The sequence below is a fragment of the Equus asinus genome, chromosome 2 (assembly GCF_041296235.1).
Source record: "Equus asinus isolate D_3611 breed Donkey chromosome 2, EquAss-T2T_v2, whole genome shotgun sequence".
NCBI lineage: Eukaryota > Metazoa > Chordata > Mammalia > Perissodactyla > Equidae > Equus > Equus asinus.
Window position 1 is genome coordinate 97,123,269 of NC_091791.1, and position 10,894 is coordinate 97,134,162.

Below are 10,894 nucleotides of genomic sequence, written 5' to 3' on the forward strand. Positions count from 1 at the left end.
GCTTTGGGTCCGGGTTTCTTAAGTGGTCTGTACCATGAGAGATGCCTTAGAATGGTTTAAATCTGCTGTAATCGTGTCATTCACCTTTAAGTGACTTTTTTTTTCAAATGTTACTCTCAGTGCCTTGAGACAGTGGGCTGGTGCCAACTTCACAGAGTCTTCTGCCCTACTTCCTGTTTCCCTCCTGATTTGGCAGCCGGATTCCCTTTCAGGAATTGAGGGAGATACCCTTCCTGGATGGCCCACAGGGCAGGCTGGATGGAGACAAGAGGTTGGCAACATCAGCATCCGGACCTGCTATTTTAACCCGCAGATGTCCTGAGAAGAACTTTACCTTTTGTTGTGGTTTGTGTTCCAGATGGCCTGGAGGCAGCGTTAACTGTTGTTAGGAAAAGTTAAAAGTCAGATATTTGTTTATTTATACCCTGCCTCATCCGACAAAGAATTTGTGGAGTGTCACGTGGTATAATACTAATAAATTAATAAAAACCTGGTTTTTATTTTCATCCTCTTAGAAGGCTACACAGAGTTGGGCCGAGAGGGCAGGTGCTCCCCCAGAAGATGTGTTGGTTCAGGTTGATGAGAATGTTAAGTTGAGGCTACAGTTGTGTGCACAGAGCAAAGCCACCAAACCTGCCCGCCTCGTGCCACATGCCATCACCGTCAAGTTGGTATGGCCCCCCTGAGATGAGAAGATGTGCTGCCCAGGGCTCAGCCCCGAGACCTAAGGGGTTCAAGATCTCAGGACACCTCTAACATATCCACGACGAGGCCGTCAGTGTGCCTTGGCGTGTCGTTTGGGAAACTTCAACATGCGGCACAGAAGGAATAAATTTGCCCTGTAAAATGCAAAGGTCAGGGATTGCTGGCGGTTCATTTTGACCTTAAGGAATTTCTAGGAGGCTCCTCACATTCTAGTAGAGAAAGGCCTGATTGGAGTTTGGGTCAGCACACGTGTTTACTAGGTACTTACGGGACTCAGTCTCTGAGCTGATCTGGGGAGTGCAGACGGTAGCTGAGACACGGCCCCTCCTGCCTTCGACAAGCTCCTGCAAGGTCTGCAACTCGGAATAGCTCTGCGTCCTGCTAGGCCAGCAAGGACTGCTAAACTGAACAATATTCCGAGGAGCTTAATGCGCTGGTGTCTGTTATTCAATGTTGGCCCTTTTACACATGGAACTTTTCTTCCGGGTGAGTTTGCCTGATGTTGAGTTGCTCAAGATCACCTCACCTGGGAAGAGTAAAGCGGTCTCAGCCGTGTAGAGAAGGATTTCTTTTTTCCTGACCATAAAAGAAGAATGTGTCTGGTTAGAAACGGAATCTGGTTGTTTAGATGGAAGGTGAAAGAGAAATCTAAGTTAGATTGTCCTGTTTTTCTTTTCTTTCTTTTTTTGCAGTTTAGGACTGGATGCTCTGTGAAGGTGAGGATCGTGTCTATTTTGGTTACCACTGCTTCTCCCATGCTTGGCACTAATTAAGTGTTAATTAAATGGGTGAATTAAAGAATGAATCAGTGACTTGGTGAGTGCATCAAGAGACAAGCCTGTTCCTTCAGATTTGGGCGGTATTATTGGAGCACGGGCTTAGAGGAAGATGCACAGCGGTCCAAAGCGAACGCCACCATCGCACTGCGTGAGTGTGCAGTACGTTCCCCAGCCGAGGAGCAGGGCGTCCTCCCCATCCTTCTTACTAACAGACCTCTGGTGACAGTGTTCCCAGTTAAGGTGCACGGCCACCTCGCCTCCCCTGCTGTGAGGATGGTCACATGGCAGTTCTGGCCACTGGTCTCTATGTGGGGAACTTTGGGGAGCTTCTGGAAAGACTTACCAGAGCCAGACTCATCTGTAATGTTTCTCTTCGCCGTTTCCCTTCGTTCCCACTCGGGTTGGCAGCATTGTTATTAGAGCTACTGCAGCCACCTTGCAGCCATGAGGGTGAATTTCATAGCTGAAGATGCTGGAGAAGAAAGACAGGAGTCTAGATCCTTCCTGGCGTTGCTGAGTAGCTGCCCAGCTGTGCCTCTGTTTAGGCTTCTTGTTATGTGAGAAAAATAAGTCACTTTTTTTATCTCATTGCAGTTGGGTACTTTGTTACCTGATGCAATGACTAGGACTCTGATTCAGGAATCAAAAGCAAAAGGTATGTTGTCTTTAACTGCCTTCTCAATAAGGACAAAGAATGTTTTGTTGATCAACAGTAGAACAGTTAGACCTAAATCCTGCTTGTTCCCCCTAAAAAAATATTAAAGTATGGCTAAAGATGGGATAGATTTTTGAGGAGATATCTATTACACAAACGTATCCGAGGGCTGGCCGGTTGGCATAGTGGTTAAGTTCACATGCTCTGCTTTGACGGTCCAGAGTTCGCCGATTCAGATCCCGGGTATGGACCTACACACCACTCATCAAGCCATGCTGTGGTGGCATCCCACATGTAAAATAGAGTAAATAGTATAAATAGAAAATAGTATAAATGACACTTTGAGTCTATTCCAGGGGATCTATGCTGATGTTAATTAGGGTAAGGGGCCTGCCATTCAACTAAAAGCTTTTGGAGGCAAAATATCTTTCCCTAGAACCTTTTTCAGCCTGAGGGCTCTTATCAAGAGTGTTGTAAATGAGGTCACTGGAGCTCTGCTCGGGAGAGCTCAGAGAGCCACAAAATGCTGAGAAAGCGCTGCAGAGATAAGAACTGAAAGAAATAAAACACACCCACCAAGATAGGCTTTCCCAGTTCCATTCCTTGCAGAAATGATCACGTCCTCAAACCTGCATTTCTTACTAGTCTCAACCTATCACCCATTTGTGGATTCTTGACGGGAGGCCCAGAGGCCCTGAGGTTGATCCCTGAATTTGGACTCAGTGAGCTACTTGAAGTGGGAACCGTGTCCATCTTGATTTTCCTGTATAATCAGAACCAAACGTTATGTCTTAGCACATTGTAGGGGACTGGAATTGGCCACCCCAAGATATGTCTCTTTGGCATGAGGATTATTTTGGGCTGGTTACTTTTTAAAAACTGCAGACAGGGGGCCGGCCCAGTGGTGCAACAGATAAGTTTGCACGTTCTGCTTCAGTGGCCCAGGGTCCACCGGTTCAGATCCCGGTTGTGGACATGGCACCGCTTGGCAAGCCATACTGTGGTAGGCGCCCCACATATAAAATAGAGGAAGATGGGCACGGATGTTAGCTCAGGGCCAATCTTCCTCAGCAAAAAGAGGGGGATTGGCAGCAGATGTTAGCTCAGGGCTGATCTTCCTCAAAAAACACAAAACTGCAGACAGGAAAGAAACTCTGAAAAGTAGAATTTACTTACCCTTTGTTAAGAGACATTTACATTGTAAAGGAAATCTACATCTGTAAAGGTGTCTCCCTCTCTGTACCAGGAAGAAGGAGGGATGACCTTATCTCTAGAAACTCTTATCAATGCGGAAGGCAAGGACTTAAATCTGCATAATAACCTGACTCTCCTTTACTGTGCCTTTCTGGTAACATCCCATAACCGACTTCCCACACCCCAACAACCTCCTTTGTCTTTACCCAAGGATGGTATTTAAGGTGGTGGCTTCAGCCATTTTGGCGAGTTGCTCAGCTTGCCTGAGCCTCTCCCATGTATACATGTTATAAAGCTTTGTTTAATTTTCTCCTGTTATTCCGTCTCATGTGAATTTAATTCGTTCTCCAGCCAGAAGGACCCAGAGCAGGTAGAGGCAATGTCTTCCTCCCCTACAACATAATATGAACTCAAAACATATTTGTCAATGGATTGGAATTCGATTTCTGATGTTTTCTAAAAGCTTTTTTTAAGTGTGCAGAGAGATAATAGAGTAGGTTAAATAAGTAACTTTTTAAAGTGGAAAATGGGAAGGACCAGCCTTGTATACACTGAGCTTGCAAATCTAATTTTAAGATGATAATGAACAATATCCTGGCATCAGTTTTAATTTTTTTTGTCAGAATTTTGGATAGTTGCACATTAAAACAGGGTACATGAGTGATTAATCTGTAGTGTTATTTCAGGGAATTTACAATAATGAATATTAAATGTGTATTCTAAAAAACAGTAATACCAGCATAAGACCAGACAGACCCAGCTATGTATAGGTATTTCATATATGATAAGGTTGATATGCCAAATCAGTGGAGATGTATCAACTTATAATTGGTTAATTATAAGTTAATTGTAATAATTGGTTAAATATTTGGGTTGAAGATAGTAATCTCTCTACTTTTGTATATGTTTGAAATTTTCCATAATAAAAATCCCCATTTTTTAATTTTCAGGATTTTGAAAAACAAACTAGGCCAAAATATTTGCTATAAATCCATTAAAAAAAAAAAAAGACAAAACACCACAGTGGGGAAAATGGGCACATGGCACAAGTGTTTTATAAAAAGGAGTACAAATGGTCAATAAGTATATGAAAAAAAGGCTTAGACTCATTTGTTGTAAAAAAGCAAATTTTAAAAACATGTTTAACCTTCTTGTATTGACCCAAATTTAAAAAAAAAAAAAAGAATAAAGAACACTAGTGCTTTGTTGGACATGATGTGGAAAGGTAAACTCACACACAACTTTCTGGCTGGAGTGTTAATTGGTATAACTTTCTGGAAGGAAACTTGACAGTGTGTATCAAAAGGTTTAAATACATACCAAACTTGTAACCAAGTGATTCAGGTTGGAATTTCGCCTAAGGAAGTAATTCATTCTGCACGTGGATTTTAAATACCAGGATGTTTATGACAGCATAGTTTAAATAAGAAAAAAAATTGAGAACATCAGAGTCTAAAGTCTAAAGCAATAGTACATTCAGACAATAGACCAATACGTGCCATTAAAACTGAAATGGAAGAACCGTGTTTGTTATTATAGGAAAATGTCCACAATACATTGAGTAAAAACAGAACACAAAATATGAACAATATGTAAATATCCTTTAAAAGTTTAAGCCCAGGAAAAACCTCTACCCCTGGCCGATAAGATTATGGGGCTTTTGTTTTGCTTTCGTTGGTTGTTTATTTCTGGTGTATGTGTATATTCTTTATGTTCTGGGCATGTATTATTTTATAATTAAAAGGGAATAATAAAAGATCATTTTAAGCCAAACAGAAAAAAAAGGAGGAAAAAAAGTCCTTTAGAATAATGAAGATGTTCTTCTAGCTATTTTAGGGTACTTCAAAAATCAACATCCCAAAGATAAGTAATTTTCTATTCACATGAGAAAAAAACAATGTTATGACAGTTGAGTTAAGCAGGGCTTTACCAAAACATACTGTGTCCCAGAAATGTGTTGGTTTCTGCAGGAAATACGAAGATGACAAGATAACCCGCACCCCGCCCACAAGGACCTTTTCTTCAGCTTCCTCTTTTGGAGTCCGTATGATCTGGTCACATGACCTTTCCCGGTGTTTGTATGTCCCTCACCAAGGACGTGCGTTTCCTGTGGATTTTACAGTGGGCTTGCTCTCTACGCCTCCTCACTTCTCTGCCTTCCTTCCCTAATGATAAAGGTGGTTCTCCTAGCCGAGGCACTCCACATGCAGACCCTGCCCTCACAAGTCTCTATTCCCTCATCTCTCCCAACCTTCTTCTTCTCCGACGAACTACCCGTAAACGTTGTCACGCCCTGGTCCGTGTTACCACGCGGCGCTGTGTCATTCCTAGGAGGTTCTTCCATGCTTCTTCTTCCCTCCCATTGAACCTCTTTCGGATTTTCTTGCTGCTCACTCCATCCTTGATTGGACAGCCCGGAATGCTTGTCCTGACCTTGGTCTCGTGGATGGTAAATCACGCCAGTAATGTTCTTGTTGGTGCCTTAATATGCACCCCCCGTACTTATGGTCCTTCTGCTGTGCACACTTTGCTCATCTCCTTCCCTGGTTAGCTCAAATATTTAACAAAATATTGTTGAGCATTTACGCTGTGCCATGCAGATCAGTAAAGAGCTGGGATATCCAGATCTCGTCATGTTTTTAAAACTGCGTTTCTGTTATTAAGTTTGATAGAATGGGAGGCAGCTCGGCTCAGTGGAGTAGCCCAGGATTTAGAGTGGCAGAGATGTGGATTTGAATCCCGGTTTTGCCACCTCGGGCAAGCCACTTCTCGGGACCCCGGTCTCCCGTCTGTAAAAGCAAGTGGCAGCACCTCTGAGGAGAAAATACCTTGTAAACTGAGAAGAGCTCTGGGGTTAGGAGTCCATATACTTCAGCAGCACATGACTGGATTCCGGCCCCTAATTAGGGTTTCGTAAAGAAGGTCTTTCCCTCCTCAGTAGGAAGTGCCGTGGTCAAGAACCTGGGTTCAGATCCCAGCTCTGCCAGTTGCTAGCTGGGTGAACTTGGGCACACGGCTTAGCCTGTCTGTGCCTTGGTTTTAAGGGCTTTGTGAAGATGGAAGGAGATAACGTGGGCATAGTATTCAGTTCCCAGATGCAGAAAGTGCTCACTAAATGTCAGCTAGTATCCTCCTTAGCTGTTGTAAGGTATGCAGCCGAGAGGAGCAGACCTCGTCATTTCTGCCTGTTTCCGGAAAATTCCCTTCAACTCATTGTGCTTTGTGCTCTGCAAAGCATAGTGCTTGGCATGTGACGATGATGGTCGTGCTGCTGATGATTATAGAGGCTAGCACTTATCGAGTGCTTACTGTGTTCATGTAGTATTAACGTGTTAATACATGCACTTTACGTGTATTAACTCAGTTTACCCTCAGACAGTCTTTATGATGTCGATACTATTACCTCCATCTTATAGAGGAGGAAACTGAGGCACAGTGAGGTTCGGTAACTTCTAAGGTCACACCGCTAATAGGTGTAAAAGCCTAAATTCACCCTTTTCTTAACCACTACTGATACTTTGACTGTAAATACTCAATAAGTAGTTGGTGAATGAAAGTATGTATTTGTGAATAAATCAATGTCACACACTATGCTGAACAAAAGATATGATAAACATTCTATAAGTATTGCATGTATTTTAAAGATTTTATGGATTGTGGTAGGATTGTGGGTTTATTGCCAAGATGGCCTCCACTAATTCCTTCCCTCCCTGTGTAAGCCGTTCCCACATTAAGAGATTCGTTCTGTTCTCTACCCCCTTGAATTTGGGTTTGCCTGGGACCACTTTAATTAACAGAACATGGTAGAAGTGATTCTGCGAGACTTCCGAGGCTAGGTCCTAGGAAGACTCACGGCTTTCATCTGACTCTCTTGATCTGCTTCCTCTGGGGAAGGCCAGCCTCTGGGGAAGGCCAGCGTACTGTGAGGAAGCACAAGTTGTCCAAATGGAGACCGTGGAGAGAGATGTCTGACCAACCTTCAGCTCCTCCAACCATCCAAGCCCAGGATCAGACATGACACCCAGGTGAAGAAGCCTTTAGATGACATCAGCCTCAGCTGCCAGCTGACCACAGCCTTGTGAAAGACCCCAAGTGAGAACCACCCATAGTGCCATGAGACTTAATAAATTGTTGTCTTGGCCACCAAGTTTTGGGGCATTTCATTATGTAGCAACAGATAACTGGAACAAGAATGTTTTTCATCATGCCACCAAAGTCCTCTTTATTAGAACCTATTGGGAGAAGTTTCCATTCAAGCTTGATGCCAAGAAGAATAGAGCGATTAATTGTCCCCTTGTCATCCACCAACCTCCAGTCAATGGACACTGTGAATTTTATGATCCAGAAGTTGACCCTTTCACTTCAGCCACCAGAAAGTTCAGAGCCCAATGCTGCCCTTCTTGAAGCTGGTACGTAGGTGATTATTTGCAATTATAACTTGCTTTTTATTCTATTTTGTTGTCTTTCTGGCTTTTCTTTTTTCCTTTATTTTAAAACCTCCATTTATAATTTAGGCTAACTTACATTTTAAATATCCTTGTAAGCTTTCTTAAGTCATTTCTGTAAAAAGGTAGGGTCTAATTAATATAAATAAATATAATATTTTCCAGGAACTGCACAGGGCTTTCAAAGGGGTCACCAAGTTGAATAAGGCCAGGCCCTGCCTTCGGGGAGAAAGACCCATACAAAAATGACTCTCACGGTTAATGTATAATTTTCGTGATAAAAATAATATGAGAAATACCAAAAGTGCACTGAGAATACAGAGTAACTCATGCCTTTGTGGAGTTGGTGGCAGATGCCTCTTCAGAGCTGGGCTTTGAAGGAAGAAGGGGCCATTCTAAGCTGAGAGAACAGTGGACATCTTTTTTTTTTTTACCTCCTAAGATAAATCCCTCCACTAGTGCCATTGACCCATCACTCCCAGGATTATTCTAGTTTCTCACTCTGTCTTATCAGCTTCAATCCAAACTGCTTCCTGGATTTTCCCTTTAGCTGACAAGGATTCCTAAGTCTCCCCATCTTTTAAACCAACCAACCAACCAACCAGCCCTGACCGTCCTGCACCCTCCTGTCTGCTCGAGCTTGTACGCACCCTGTCCCTTCACTGCCGAGCTTCTGGGGAGGGTGATCTATACCCACGCCCTTCACTTTGTCGATATCCGATAATCCCACAACCCAATGCCTCCCAAACTTGTCTACCCATTAAAACAATCAGTATCTTTTAAAACTTCCAAAGCCCAGGTCACACCCCAGACCAATAAGCCACAGTGTTTGGCGGCAGGACACGGGCGCCAGTACGGGAAACTCTCAGGAAATTCCAATTCCACTTTGGGGGTCACTCCTGTGACCTCTTGCAGGCTGCTTCCTTGAAGATCATCAATTACCCCCTAATAGCTACGTCTAATGCTTCTTTCTTATTCTTTATCCAGCTTAATTTTTCCACAGCCTTCCAAGTAGTTGGGCACCAACTAAGTACAAACTCTTAGCACTCGAAGCCTTTGATGGCATGGACACTAACAAAATTGGAATTTTGTGCTTCTTAGAATAATGGGTTTAGTGGGACATGATAGACAAGCGGGGGCAGGACTTGGCACCTAGAAATGATACGCGTTCTCTGTTCTGGGATGGGAACCAGGAGGGCGGACGCAGCTTCTGACAACAGGAGAATGTCCTGCTAGACGGGCAGGACTAGCTTATTCACTCGGCAACCGTGTCATCCCCGTTCTCTGCCAGTACAGTGAGTAAGAGCTGACAGAGGCAAATAGAAAATGCAGAGGAGCGTCCAGGAAGCAGTACTCCCCACCCCAGGAGAGGAGGCCGTCGGGAAAGGCTCCAAGGAAAAAGGTTCTGAGCGAGAGAAACTATCCAGAGCGTGTGGGGACAGGCAGTGTAACCGGCAGCCCAGGAAGCTGGTCAGAATCTGGAGGGAGAGAATTCACGCTTACGGAGCCCTGCCTCAGTGCCGGGCAGGAAAGAGGGAATTGTCGCAGATTGGGTTCCCCAGGAAGCGGACTCTGAGATGGAGATGAGCATGCAGGAAACTTACCAGGAAGTGCTCTTGGGATTGACACCTGTGAAAAGGAAATAGGATTAGACAGAAGCAGAAGTTGGTCTGTGATAGGGTCTAAGGAAGTCCTCACGGCCTGCACAGGGGACTCTGAAGACCAGAGAGGTTGAACAACTTCTCTATAGCCACACAGCTTGTACATCTCAAAGAAGAGTTTTTAATCTGGTTCTGATTCCAAAGTTCATATTCACTCTAGAGCCTGCATTCTCAGTTCTTGCAATGGAGGGACATCACCTCCAAGGAGGTAAAAACTGGCTCTTGGGGGGCAAACAATCTAAGATATTACAATGGCTTGTGGCTCTCCAAAGGGCCACAAAACATGACAATATATACTATATCTGTGTTATTAAAATGTCATGGGGAGGAACGATTAGGAAAAAATGTCTAAAAAGGCTGAGGGGGGGACAATAATGACAAAAAGATTGGGAAACATTGCTCCAAGGAACACTTGGGTGGGGTCAAGAGGTATAACATAAAATTAGATTATACACATTGGGTCTGGATTATGGAGGAATTAGGAAATGCCAGGGTCAGCACTTTGAACTTTTCCTCCAGGCAATGGGGAGCCACCCGGGATTTTCAATCAGAGAAGGAGCTTATGTTTTAGAAATATGCCAAGAGCAATAGTGTGAAGGGTGGATTGGAGATGGGCGTGGTGAGGGCAGGTGGAAGGCCATTGCAACAAACAAAGTGAGAGGTAAAGAGAGTGACCCAACCACTGACAGCAGGATGGAGAGGACAGGACAGTTCTGCAAGAGATTAAGAAGGCAGGATCAACAAGATCCGTAAACTAACGCAGTGGGAAGGTCAAAAGTGACCATGATCCTTGGTTACTGGGAAGATAATCATCTCACACTCAGAGCACACTTAGAGAGAGAAGCATGCTTGAAGGGGAGAGCACACGTGTGAGGGAACCGTGGCACATCTGAGAGGACATAGGCAAGAAGAAGCATAGTGGTTTGAAGCCCCCAAAAGAGGGAAAACATGTTTTTTGTACTTGGGGGAAGCTATTGAGGTAGAAGTCATGGCTGAAGCTGCGGAGGTAGGTGATCTCTCTAGGGGAGACAGTGCAGAGGTAGAAGAAAGCTAAACAGCCACCACTGGGAAATGCCTAAATGTAGGGATCATGGGAAAAGAGGAACAGTGAAGACATCGGTGAAGAATTAGGTATAGAAGGTAAGTGGTACCTTTCAATGCCAATGGAAGAGTTACAGACAAAAGGTCAACATATTGAAGTTACTGCATGGGAGATAAAGGCATTTTATTTAGGTATTAGGAAATCATTGCTATTTTTTGAGAGAACAGGTTCAATTGAGTGGAAGCCATATTACAAGGAAGGGAGGATCATGCAGGGACCAGTCGTTACAATTGAGAGTTGGGACCATGGAACCTGGACCCACACTCTACCACTTGCCGGCTGTGTGATCTTCACTAAGTTACCCTAAGTCGGTCAGTTCATCTGTATAAATCTGGATAATAATGGAGCCTACT